At 40.3% G+C, this 14,096-nt stretch overlaps 1 long non-coding RNA gene across 2 annotated transcripts in view; it reads left to right on the top strand.

The window, feature by feature from the left end:
• LOC125920811 (uncharacterized) overlaps positions 1-12,836 on the top strand; it is a 54,161-nt gene extending 41,325 nt beyond the window's left edge. The window contains exons 4-5 of one of the 2 annotated variants that reach the window (XR_007457209.1): positions 11,424-11,496; positions 12,289-12,836. This is a non-coding gene — a long non-coding RNA (uncharacterized LOC125920811). The remainder of the gene's footprint in view (positions 1-11,423; positions 11,497-12,288) is intronic. The other variant, XR_007457210.1, reaches the window with a different exon arrangement.
• Positions 12,837-14,096: the final 1,260 nt, after the last annotated feature.

Raw genomic sequence — 14,096 nt, 5'->3', positions numbered from 1 at the left:
TGCGAGATCATGACCTGAGCTGAAGTCAGATGCTTCACCGACTGAGCCACCTAGGCGCCCCAGTTCCTACTGTTTTAAATCTGACTTGTGGTACTTTGTTACAGCAGACCTTGGAAACGAAGACACCACTTGCCATCTTTTGATTGCTCATTTTTGTTTTTATCATGTTCTTTTGGGGAATCTCAAAACAACTTGGGTAGTGTCTGGGTGCCAGACACTGCCTTTCCACTGGTGAAATCATCACCCCCGTCACCCTCCACCTGCTGCTCCTGAAGTACATCTCTTCTGACCTTTGGGGCCATTGTCATCCATAATGTCACATGAAATCTTATGTCTGCCAGTATGTTTGGTCCAATGAGCACTTTAAATTCTGATCCCTGGATGCTTCTATAAGCTGCCTGATGGTACTGTAATACATGCCAGCCCTACCTCTCCATGTTGCTGTGAATCTAGTGGCATAAAAATAATTTTACAAGTGTAATATTACTGGGCTAACATTTATTTAATACTTCTAGGTGCCTAGGACTATGCAGATGCTTTACATATGCTGTCTTGTTCAATTCTCACACACACACACAAAAACCTTGAAAGTAGATGTTACCATCATCTATGTCCATTTGACAGATCATAGAAATCGAAGCACAGGTTAAATGGCTTGCCCAAGGCCAGATGGCAGGAGAACACTGGAGCTTGGATTTCAAGCTACATCTGACAGCTTCCAAAGTTCACGGATTCCCCTCTATACTGTAGTGTAGGCAATGACCCTAAACTATTTACCTTAGAAACTCACCTTGAAAACCCCCTTACTTACCATAAGAATTTAGTCACAACCTTTTTTTCTAGCCTCGTTTCTTGTTATCACCCCCACCACATACACACACACATACACACACATACACGTGTAGACACACTCACTAGCTACAGAAGTATTTTCACCTTGGCTGGAATACACAAGGCTCTTTTATCTCTGTTTATTTTCCACATTCTGTTCTTTGACCCCAGATACCATCCCCGTGCCCTTGCATATTTCAAGGAAACATCAACTTCTCTGAGTCCCAAATGCTCCACAGGTAGCTACTCCCTTCCTGCATCACTTACTCAAGCTTATACTCTGATACTGGCCTTGGACTAGGATGAGGCTATGAGCCACGGTCAGAACAGTTGAGGAGACACTCACTCTTGGGTTTCAGGGGCAGAATAATCTCTAAGATCTTACTTTTTATTCATTCCTTGAACATATCATCTCCTGGAGCAGATTCTGTTAGGGTGAGGGTAGAAAAAATACAGATGGGGGAGACAGAGAAAACTATGCCCCCACACAAGGAAGAGAGCAAAGTTGGATGGTGTTATGGGCAGCAGGACCTTGGCAGGGCCCCTACAAGATAGCAGAACCACATTTTGGGAAGGGGTGGCTACCTTCATATCTAAGAACCTGATCTTAGGGATCTGGCTCCCAGGTCCTCAAGGATCCAGTAGCCTATCTGTACCATGGAAGTAATGGGGCTTCTAGACCTGAAGCAACCAACCAGGCTTAGACCATGGGCATCCAGGATAGTCTGTGTGGACAGATTGCAGGGGATCTCCTCACATGCTCTGGGCTAAAAAAAAAACCACAGGACCTTTGCGTGACAGAGGGACAAAGCAGGAAGGGATCCTCAGTGATGACTGAAATTGAACCTCTCAGATGCTCTGTAAGATGAGAGTTCAGAGTAGCATTTAATCTCCTTAACAAAACAAGCAAACAAACGAAAAAACAGACACATGATGTTTATTGCACATACACCTCAGTTGGTGAGTCATGAGCCACACCCAAAGCATTTGTTTCCATATCTGCCTCCGGCACTGGATATGAGCTTCTCCAGGGCAAAAACTGATATTTTTTGTCTTTGCATTTTCAACACACTCCTCCCCCCCCCCTCAAAAGTGCCTACGGTACAGCAAGTCCTAAAGAGATGCCTGCTAAATGGATGAATGAATAAATGAATTAATTGAACAAGCAGTTAACCAGTCTCTATGGGTTCTTCATGTCCTTAGATTCTAGGAAAGAAATGAAAAAGTACCAGATTCTCCAACTTGTCTTTATTTGGAAATGGAGCTGAAGCCCAGGGAAGAAGAGAAAGCAAAGACGGAATGGGGTTACGACCTTAGAAGGGCTTCTTCTTTCTTTAGGCATTTGAGTCAAGAGGATGAATGAGTGAATCTTCCTCCCCTTTTATTTGGGATAGCACTAGCTTCCTCCAGACCATATGCGACATCAAGGAATTGGGCTGGGTAGCTACATCAGAGAATTTGATAGAGGTCTGCTGGAAGTCACCAAGAAGTGAGCCTCAGGGGAATTCTGTTAGCAAAATAGCACTGTCTCTCTATTTCTCTTCATGCCCACTGAGAACTCAGAGCTCTACTAGCTGGTTCTTCCAGGTGTGTCCATTCTGGACGGCCATGACCAGGATAATTTGAGTGGGGGAATTTCTGCTCATAATTGTGTAGTTACTGGGATTCCAAACACCAAGGACACCAGGACACAAAAGAATATTCTATGATAGCAAGGTTTCATGAGATTTCTTTTATGTGCAATTGTTGGGACTTCTCTCCAGGACCAGATAAGATCATCAAAGACCAAACTGTGAAAATATTTCAGGGAGCCATCAGGAACACGAAAGGGACCAAAAACTTCTCATGGGAATTAGTAAACCAGCATACTGCTCTCTGGTCTCTTTCTAGCTTTCCCACTACAAGGAATTAGTCTGACAATTTTATCATAACCAGGGTGTGTCACAGGGAGCACTGGCTTCCTAAAATCTTTAACCAACTGTGGAATTTCATTCTTCTTTCTGTTCCTAGGGATCCTGAGAGCCCCTTTCCTCTCAGGAGTGGATATCAGGAGTGGTTTAGCTCCTAATTAAATTGTTTCCTTTAAGACAAATGAATAATCTGGCCATTAGCTCCCAGTTCCAAAGGTCTTATCCTCTTTAACCATCGGTTAGAGCTGAAGTGTTCTGCCTGTCCCAAGAGGGAAGACATGGAGGCCAGGAACCTCTAACCCCCTAGGGCTACTTGGCCATATTCCTTCTTCCTTCTACACCCATTTTTGAGGTAAGAGTCATCCCCATTCCTGCTTCTTTTAGGTTCTGCTGGAGTTGGGAGGATTAGGCAATGGACGTGACTGAAATGCTCCAGCCCCACCCTTGGGTCAGGGCTATTGGCCAGGTTACTCATAAGAGGTCACTGTGGCTGTCTGCTGCCACTCAGCCCAGGCTGAAGCCACTAGCCACAGATTACAGATACACAAGGGCAAAGACCTAGGGGTCCGGCTCTATTAGTTATAGGACCAGTTTGTCATGGTGACCAGATGGATGCTTCAATGACTGAGCGGCCCTCCTCATGTGCTCCTGGGTTCAAGGCCAGAAACACAGATTTTGAAACCAAGAGAAATAGAAAGAGACCTTAGAAACCAAGAGAGAATAAGAAAAGTGCTCTAAGATTTACAGACTAGAGAAAACAATTTTGCCTTTACGAGAATGTTTTTGATTTCTGATAGAAATATTATATATTCGTTACATTCATGAGCCCAATATTGACCTGACCATGGCTTTTAATTACAGTGTTCAGATAAACCTGTAATTCCTTTATCAAGGAATAAAGTCAGATGAAATTAGATATAAATAAAACCAGTGTCCTAAGCTGAAAATCTCTTGGACGCTTAGGGTTCAAGTTCAAAGTTCAACAGCAATTTGTCTACCTTCTTGACCTCCTCTAAAACGTGTCTGCTTTTCCCTCAAGTGTTAGCAGTCATGATGTGCTAAATTTTTCCCCCTACTTTATTTCGAGGCTTTTCAGTTTTGTCTCATTGGTCATGTTTTTTAAAGCTGCAAATTGCCTGTGGGTCTATCTTTCCAGATACTGGATACACCCTGTGTGTTTAAATAGGCACTTTGAAAAGAAAGGTTTCATTTACATCATTATAAGTTTGGGTAAATTCACCATTGCATTTGGGTTAAAAGAAGCATAATCGATGATCTAACTTCCATCACCTCCTCACTGCCTTGAGTTTCTTTGACTCACAAAGTGTAGAGAAAGTTGGAGATTGCTTTTCGCTCTAAGCACCTTTTATTTTTTTATTTGTTTTGTAAGATACTCTTTGGTACTGATGCACTTCCTTAACATCATCCGTAGAAAGATAGGTATCAATGCCCTGGTAGAAACGTCCAGACAACCAGAACCTGTTACTGGGTTCTAGTTTATTCTTCACTTGCTCCATAATCCATTTAAAACAGAAGAATGAAAGTGATCATAGAAATAGGTTAGGTAAGGGGAAAGGAAGACAGAAATGCTTACAAATTGCAAACAGGAAAGAGAAATGAGGACAACAGAGCTTCAGAACGGCTGCAAACACATTCGTAAACAAACAGAGGCGGCCCTGGAACAATTCATGTTTGTCTTTGCTCCGATGGTGCAATGTGGTCTAGTGGTCCGACCAACTGGGAATCCAGGGCCTGGGTTCTCAGTTTTGCCGTAGCCTTGCTGTTCTGCACTGAACGGCCTTGGGCTGGATGGATTTGGGCAGGGTTTCTTGATCTGAGAGATAGGCAGATTTCCCGACTGCCGGGCTCAATGTTTGTAAGCGGACAGGTGGCAAAGGGGTGAAGGGCAGTATTAGAACCAAAGCAAGATTGTCATACATGAACAATCAGTCCAAGGAGTTTTACCTTCACCGGCACATTTAAAGTCAAACCCCAATCCTCTCGGCCCTGTACAGTGTATGTGTTTGTTTGTTTGTTTGTTTTGTTGAGGTCTCTGATAACCTCGGCAGTCTGGAGAGGGGTAGGAGTGTGCGTGAGGAGCAAATGGGATCATCTACTCACAGTCTGCCAGTGTTCAGTGTTTTGCGCATGCTCTCGCCCCACGCCCAGCACCAGGTCTTAATTTTTCCTTAGGAATTCATATTGTAGTGTTAGATTTTATAATTAACAAGACTAGTTTGCGTATTTTTCTCAAAATGATAGCACGTTTACATATCATAAAGGAAAATATTCAGACCTATCTGAAGTTCTTTTTAAATGCACCCCTGTTTAAAGAAAACCCCACTTCTATTAAAATACAGAGCTACTTGGAATTTCGCCGAGCCTGCTGATCAGTGAAATCCATAAATAGTTAAGAGCCTCCAGCCCATGTTAAAGAGGAAGTAAAATGGACTGATCTCATGACCCCAAAACACACCGGATACTGCAAACTAATTGACTTTTTACTTGGTATTTAAGCAAACTATTTTAGAGTGAGAATTCGGTTATTTCTGAATTGTTTTTATGTCTTAACATCGGAGTCAAATAAACTTGAAAATAATTATGCTTTCTTTGATTTCAAAGTGCAGGCTTTAATGAGAAAATTATTGCTTTTGTTTTTTAAATCATGTAGCCACTCAAGAGGAATTGTATCAAAACTATTGCTTTTAAGCCTTATGAACAAGTTACAAAATATAAGAGCTAATTCTTTAAAATGTATGTTTTATGTTTAGAAGTTTTGTTTGTTTGTTTGTTTGTTTTAATTTTGGGCATTGTTTTCCACTTAGAGCTCATTTCTGGCTTAGAGAGCCTAGAAAAATGGTCTGAACAAATAGTAATTTTTTCCCCCTCTCCCTTCCTCCTTCCCTTCCCCCACCTTCTCACATTCTTCCTTTTTCTCTTTCCCATGCTCCCTTTTTTTTTTCTCCAACATGTTTGAGCTCCTACTGTATACCTGGTATTATAATGCCGAGTGCCTTGAATTTAAAGGTGAAAAGACCTGGGTTATTCAGAGAGCAAATCAGGGAGAGACCCAGGACAGGAAGCCACACTAGATATGGAGAACCCCACTGGATACAGAGAACCTTCTCCATAGCTAGACAGAGACAGCCAAGCCGTAGGAAGTAGGGTTTCAGGGAGAGCTTCTCAGAAGAGGTGAGCTTTGAACTGACACTAAAAGATAGGTAGTGATTAGCCAGGTACCTTAAAAATATGAAAGCTGGGAACAGCATACACGAAAACACAGAAAGAGAATACAAGTCAATGCATCTAATTTATTTGCAGGGGCGGGGGGTGGAATGTGGGGAGGGGGAGTAAGAGATGAAGCTGGAGTCCCAGGCAAGGGTTTCCCATGTCACACTGTGAGATTTGGGTTGATTCCTATGGGCAAATGGGAGCCACTGAAGGTGATCACCGAAAAGAATGACAGGACCAGGTTTGCATTTTAGAAAGCTCACACTGGCATCTTCTAGATATCCAGAGGAGGTAGGGGTTGAAATTGAGAGCTTCCAATAGATACTATGTCATATGAATGTAAATTTTCTTTCAGAATAAACCTGGGCTCATGCATTTATTCATGCAGCAAGCTTTAATTGAACACCTACTTTATGCAAGGCCTCTGGTTCAGTGCTGTGGTCAAGACAGAAAGAGATGAAACATAGTCACTGTAAGCCTCTCAGCATCCCTCCCAAATACCATCTTTTTTGTAAGATAAACTTCCTACTGCCTGAACCTTACCAGAGGCCCCCCCCCCACCCATACTGTGTATAATATACGTTTTGTGTACAACTTAACTCCACTCTTCTAGAAAATCTTTTCTTTTGTTTCAAAATGCAACAACTCTGATAAGTTAAATAGCATCCATCCTTCCCCTTCCTTAAAGAATATTTTCAGTGTCAATGGACATCTCCCCTGGTACCCATCAGTAACAAATCCTGTAACAAAATGAGGAAAAAAACTTCAGTCTTGTAAATCTGCACACCTCCCTGATCTAGGTGGATGAATTTCCTTCATTTCCAAGAATGTTCCAAGTGCTAAAAGTTAATTTAAAAGGAAAAAAAAAAAAAGGCTGGTTGAACATTCTCACTCTAATTCCACTTGTAGGAAATGAAGAAGAATAGAAATTAGCACCTATCTCGGTGGAGTGTCCTGAGAAATCACTGTGTGAAAATACAGAGTGTGATCTCAATCAGAAGCTTCTGCAATGAGATTTTGGAACTAAATATAGCCCCCATAAGCAGACTTGACTCATAAGTGGAGACAATTGATCTTACAATTAAATTTCTAGGGCTTTTTAGATAAAAGAAAATCCAAAATAATCTTTATTCATATCTTACACCAATCTCTTTAGGTTTTAGAAATCACAGCACTTGACAATTACACAGTCTTTTCTACAGGTACTTGTGCAAAACAATTCCATTTTCAAAAATTGGGAAAACCTTCTAAAATAAAATACCTCAAGGGAAATTTTTTTTAAAAATTGGAAACTCAGGTAGCACTGGAAATAAGAATACGAGCTGACCAAAATGGATGTCATACAAGGAACAACAATACAAAGCTGAATGCAGAACTCATAGTTTGCATATTAATAATGCAAGATCCATATACATTTATTCATAATAATTGAAGATAATTTGCCATGGGATAACTGAACCAGAACTAATTGTTGCTCTCTGCATTTTATTTTAATACTATAACCCGATCTTATAAAGATTTTCATAGTAAAATTTAATGTCAAGTCAATGCAGTATTAATATCTGATTATCTATTCATACAATACATATATTATGGATACTATGAACAAATTAAACACATCACTAATTACAAGTAGAGGCCTACTGTATTGGGGAAATAGGATTCTGTTTATTTCTTGGAAGAGAGCTTCAAAAATAATAATGGATCCTGAAGAATCTATAAAAATTATATGAAGAGGACATTGTCAGCCATCAAAGATACTCCAAACTGCTTAAAGTTTATTTATTTGTTTCACCCACAAAGACAGGGAGCCTTCGCTGCCTTCCAGCTTCTTCTGCTCAATAGATTTGGTGCCATCGAACAGTTGAAATCAAAACAATGCTAAGAATGGAAAATTAAAATCAAGAAAATTGTTGAAACATAAAACCACCAGCGCTGTTCTTGGTATCCAAAGACTTGACTTCAAATTGCCTCCACCAATAAATAGCTTCAAGGCCTTGACTACAGCACTCCCTTACTCTGGACCTCAGTTTACTTACCTATTAAATGTTAGACAATACTATACTATTTATATATTCCACTAATTGTGAGTAACAAAGCAAAACAATGGGATAAGAAATGTATAAGTGTGTGTCAAAGTATAAGGCAATGAAACTTTGCTACAGTGATCAGTACCATTCTTCCTGGATAGAGTTCTCTCTCTTCAGGTGGTTTCTTTACTTAGGTACTAAGAATACACAGGCTAGTCCAAGAAAAACCCACCCGAAATATTGTTGAAAGAAATATTTTTAAAATTTTAATCATCAGAAGGAAATATTTTGGTCTGGTTGAGGAACATCTATCTTTGATATTTGTTTGTTCAGATATTAGTCTATTCAGGTATGCAAGGGTAAGTAAAGTATGGCCTCTACCCAGAAGGCACAGACTTGTCATTTCAGAAAATCTATAAACTGAGAAATTTCTGTTCTATGAAGTTCTAGTTTATGGTTTGTAGGACTTTGACACCTACAATTTGACCACATGTCTTACCACCTCCTGAGCGTACAGAGTTTTTGTGAGGACAGGCTTTCCAATGCCCCTTCCTAGCGCCACTAACACTGTGTTAAAACTGAGTATTGATGAGATGCCAATCTACTTAAAAGCTTTATTCAGTTCAAGTCAGTGCAGTTCAGCAAACATTTGTGTAGGGTTAATCCTGGGCTGGGAACTGTGCTAGGTACAGGGCAATTCAATAAGGATTTAGATATAGTCCAGGCCCTCCAGCAAATCCCACTGCCTATGAGATACTACCCAACTCCATGGGATGGCATTTGAGCTTAAGAAAACAAAACCCATCACCAACTTAATATTAGCCATGTAAAAAGACAGTTTTGAGGAAAATTGGGAAATTTAATATGGCCCTACTATTAGGTGATACTTCAGAATTATCACTAATTTTGTTCATGATAACCGCATTGTGATTATATAAGATAATGCCCATTCATTTTAGAGACACATATTGAAATCAGAAGAGGTGAACTGATAGATGTCTGGGATATCCTTTTTAAAAAACTCAGGAAGGGGCTCCTGGGTGGCTCAGTCGGTTGAGCGTCCGACTTCGGCCCAGGTCACGATCTCGCGGTCCGTGAGTTCGAGCCCCGCGTCAGGCTCTGGGCTGATGGCTCAGAGCCTGGAGCCTGCTTCCGATTCTGTGTCTCCCTCTCTCTCTCTGCCCCTCCCCCGTTCATGCTCTGTCTCTCTCTGTCTCAAAAATAAATAAATGGTAAAAAAAATAAAAAATAAAAATAAAAAAAACCCCAAAAAACTCAGGAAGAGGGGCATCTGGGTGGCTCAGTCAGTTGAGCGTCCGACTTCAGCTCAGGTGACAGTCTCATGGCTTGTGAGTTCGAGCCCTGCATTGGGCTCTGTGCTACTAGCTCAGAGCTTGGAGCCTGCTTTGGATTCTGTGTCCCTCTCTTGCTCTGCTTCTCCCCCGCTCATGCTTTCTCTCTCTCTCTCTCTCTCTCAAGAATAAATAAAAAACACTTAAAATTTTTTTTAAAAACTCAGGTAGAAAAGAAAACTAGTAGATAAAACAAATGTGCCACCAATTTGATAATCTTTAAATGTGGGTGATGGGCATTTATTTGAGGGATCATTTTATTATTCTCTCCCTTTTGTGAATGTTAGGAATCTTTCATAATAAACACAGTATAAAAATTGGTTGCCCTGTCTTCTAGCTTTTGTTGTTCTTCCCCTTTACCCAGGGTGAGTCTCAGCATTTCCAGTAGTGGGCTACCTACTAATATATGGATCCTCAAGTAGCATTGGGCATCTCCAGTTCCTAGTTCAAAGCCATCTTTGAAGGCCTCACTCAGGCCACCTCTGCTGAGTGGCTCAGAAAAAACAGACAACAACAACGACTTCTCCCATCTTTGGGTACTCAGTACATGACTTATAATTCTTTTATGGTTTGTGTACAATTTATTATAATTATTACTTCTCTTTTCCTCTTGCTTGAGTGGAAACTCCTGTAGATTGGACATCTTATCTTAATTGTCTTTCTTTCCCCTTACTCATCACACAGAGTGTGACAGAGTCTCCATCATGTATGGCCCTTAAAAATGTCTGAGGGATGGTAGCATTATCAGTCTTCATGTTGCTTAGTACCTAGCACAATGGTCATGTTTGTGAGCTCAGTAAAGATCGCTTGAAAAGTATATTTTGGCAGCTAATCTGTGCAAGTCACATTTGGCTATAGAACTATGGAACTAGGCAAAACTTAAGTGTGTTTGTTTAGCTTAACCTAGCTACTGTAGCAATTTCCAAAGTCTCCTCATTCATTTCAGGTATCAGGCATTTGATTGAAGAGAGAGCCAGCAGAAAGTCATTTGGAGAATGCTGCATAACTAGGGCTCATTCTGGTGCAACACACAGTATGACTGTCCACGAAGCGCTCTTTGATTTACCAGGCAGTCTTTTGACAGAGCTCTTCTCCCTTCAGGGAGGTGTGGGTGGTAGAGCTGGTGACATGGGACAGGGGAGCAAAAAACGTCACTCCAAATAAAGCAGCGAAGTGCTCCTGTGCAGTTATAATGCGATTCCATGAGATAAAGAAGATTTGCTTTTTACATTTACTTTCACAGAGATTAATTCCACACATCTTTGTAATAAGAAAATATTCTAGGGGCAAAACAAACGTGATACTTTCTAGAGGCTAACTCTATATACAAATTTAGACTTTGCTTAAAATAACGAGTTATCATGCAAGCCAATCTTGACAAGCTTTTAAAAATCGGCAAGGAAAATATATTTCATTCGTTTAAGTTGGCTGTCAGAGTCCAGTCTCAATACATGATTTACTTGGGCACGTGGCATGTGTTTTGAAAAATCAACCTCCTTTGGGAATTGTCCTCTTAAGATATTTATCCAGAGATGTGCAAGCTGTCAGTGAACACGACGCTTGAGCCAGAAATGGGCAAGTCTGGGTAAAGTGCAGTGGTTATGTAGTTTTTCTGTGTGTGTGTGTGTTTGACAGTTTTGGTCAAATATATAGGAGTCATTTCCCTCAAGTAATCTTTATCATCTGTTGCCTCGGCTCATCTGAGGGTTCATAATTGTGTTGTTTCTCTTAGGACCAAGCTGAGAGTATAATGTTAAGCTTAATATAGAACTGTTTGGAGGCTTTTTTCTCCCCCCCATCCCACAGTTTCACCATGTGCATTTGTCCAAAGAAGGCGACAAAGTATTTTACAATATTTGACGACAGATTGTGACTTCCCACTTTACTGGCTTCCTTTGCCCACCCTGCAGCAGTATCTTCTGTGTTCCTTTAACCTGCAAAGTTATGACGGTGGCTGATTGTATTTGATAAAGATATCACCTTTCTGGAGCAATTCTTTACTAAGAATTTTAAACTTCATTATTATAAAAACTAGGGAAAACTACAGCTTACACATTTATTTTTTCCAGGCAAAATTCATTTGTCATGATGAAGGATTCCTCAGTTCTAAAGACTGAATATGCATAATAGATATACTTGGAGGTAAGTTTGCTTTAGGGTAGGAATAAAGCTTCTAGCTCCTCGAGGAATAATGTGCCTTTGATTTGGAATACTTGGACACCCCTATGAGCATAAGTTAACTGAACATTTTTGTTACATTTAAGCCCCATTTTCTTGGGAATATAAACTCTGTATTTGTTATGGGACTTACGTATGGATTTGTATAGTCTATGATAGGTTAATCTTTGTGATTCAAATCACTCTTACTTTTATGGGAAGTACTGTGCCATTTTCGATATGGTTATGTAAGTTATGCAGTTTAGCAGCAGAATTACATTCATTCTCTCAGTGAATAATATTCTTCTAATAACAGCATATTTAGACCCAGATAGAAGTTGAGTTATTGTTCAAGTTTCATTTATTGAACAGAATAAGGACAAAATGCTGTTAGAAATTCAAAGAAAATCTTATGAAGTATACTTAGAGTCTATACTGTAAACCCTGTGTGTACGGCATCCTTGGGACTATGCAATGAAAACAGTGATGAGTAAACAATAAAACAAAAGTAAATCCACTTACCAAACCCAGAAAGGTGAAAGCACTTGATGAAACACAACTCCACAAGAAATCTGAAGTGCTGATAGAACTGTTACATAACCTTCAATTTATTTTAATAACGCTGGAAGGGCAGATGTCATAGCTGTTCCTGGAAATCTTTTTGAGGTTTCCAGGATGTGTTCCTATTACTTTTTTTTTTTTTTTTTTTTAAAGCATCTACTATATTGTGCAACCTGCAACCAGCATTGACTAATTTATATTTTGTTTCCTCTTAAGGCTGACTCAGGATCAGTTCTCCTAAAAGAAGTTCAACTGAGTAGCATGTAGGAATCATATGCAAAGAAGCTTCTCGATGCAGGACAGAGCACAGCCTCAGGAAGGTCACACAGGTCAAGCTGATTACCTCCTCCAGCTCTGGCAAGCAGAGGGCTCAGCTGGGTTACCCAAGTTCACAAGGAGCTATTGACATTCAGCTTCAGCTCTCACTCATTACAGATCAGCAGGGGACTGTCTGGGCCTTAGGTTAACTCTTCCCTGCCCTCTTTCAAGATTGCAGTGAGGCTAAAAATGAAAAGAAGCTGCACGGTAACATGGACACAGTTTATGCCTGGTTATTATTCAAGAGATGAACCTTTTCAACCAATATCTAATAAACCTCTTCCAAGGGAAGCAACAATAGCCTTCATCATTTTGCAAGTAAATGTGTTTGTCCCACATTTGTTCATTATGCAGTAAATGTTTATTTTGGAGGAGGATGGTAGTGGGGAGGATGTTTTATCTTCCCATGGATCATTCCCACTTCGGCTTTGAGAAAGGAAGCCCCATATGATTTCTAAAAAGATAATAGCATTTGTAATTCTCTGTCACTTAACAGTGCAGGTTTCCCCTGAATTCTTCATGTAAAACTAACCTCGGGGAAAAGCATAACGACCCATGACCTGAGAAGCGAAGTTTTAGGAAAGTTTGGAACCTCTCTATTAGGTTACAGCTCAGAGCCCTTTAGTGGTAAGCAAGTTCTGAACTTCAGGCTTTGATTTCCTGCTGACACATTAGGATCTTCCAGAAGTGACTTAACCTGTCTGCCTCTATAAACTCATTTGTAAATTGAAAATAATAGTTATTTTTTAATCCATAAAGAATGTCTTTCCAGTAGCTAGGGGAAGTCTGACTTCCTGTTAAATTCGAGGGTCATCTTTACCTTTGTTAACTCTCCATTCTTTAGCATTCTACTGGTCCTGGCACACACATTATGCTGAATCCTTGGTTCTCTTCTTTTATTCTTAATTACTCCTGCAAATGGCTGAAGATTTCACAGAGTAGAGGCCAATTTTTATTCTACTACTATACGTAACAAAAGCAAGTATCAAGCTTCCTTCAAGGGCCTTGCCCTTGCAAGACCCAAGCCCTACCTTTAAGGAGCTTAGAGTGTAGCCAGAAGACACAGAGTTAGAAAACAATGTGTTCACTTCTAGAAAATCCAAATGAATGATTCAAACTCCAGTTAGGTGAGTTAGGAGTTACCCAGTTAGATTTCTGACTATGTCAAATGACCTACCTAACTGCCAAATTCTACACTTGACGGGAGGAAATAAAAAGACTGCTTATGTAGATTCTCAGAATCATGACTTTAATCACAAAGGCAAACAGAAATCCACAGATCTACCTTTTACTGTAACATTCAACATTGTTGACCGTTCTCTCTATGATGGAGGTTCTAGGAGCTGTTCTGAATTTAGTGTGAGTGAATGAAGTAAATCGGGTAATGCTAGTCCCAGATAATTATTAGCTCTCTACGTTTCTGTCACCATATTCTTTCATTCGGTGATTTTAATTACTGCTTCTCCCCTCCCTTGGTCTTAATCTCTTTCCAAATCTTCAACACTAACAACCAGCCCTCTTTCGAGCTTCAGCTCTATTTCTGCACTGGCCTTGTCTGGGTTCCCAAGCGGCATTTTCAACTCAGCTATTCTGTAGTAACACCTTTCCCCAGACAAGCTGCTTCTTCTGACTTGCTTTTTGCTGCGCGTAGTCACCACCCACCCAGTCAGTCAGGCTCTCAACTTCAGAGTCATCTTTGATTTCTC

This window comes from Panthera uncia, chromosome C2 (assembly GCF_023721935.1).
Source record: "Panthera uncia isolate 11264 chromosome C2, Puncia_PCG_1.0, whole genome shotgun sequence".
NCBI classification, from domain to species: Eukaryota; Metazoa; Chordata; class Mammalia; order Carnivora; family Felidae; genus Panthera; species Panthera uncia.
This window is presented reverse-complemented; position numbering and strand designations above follow the sequence as displayed.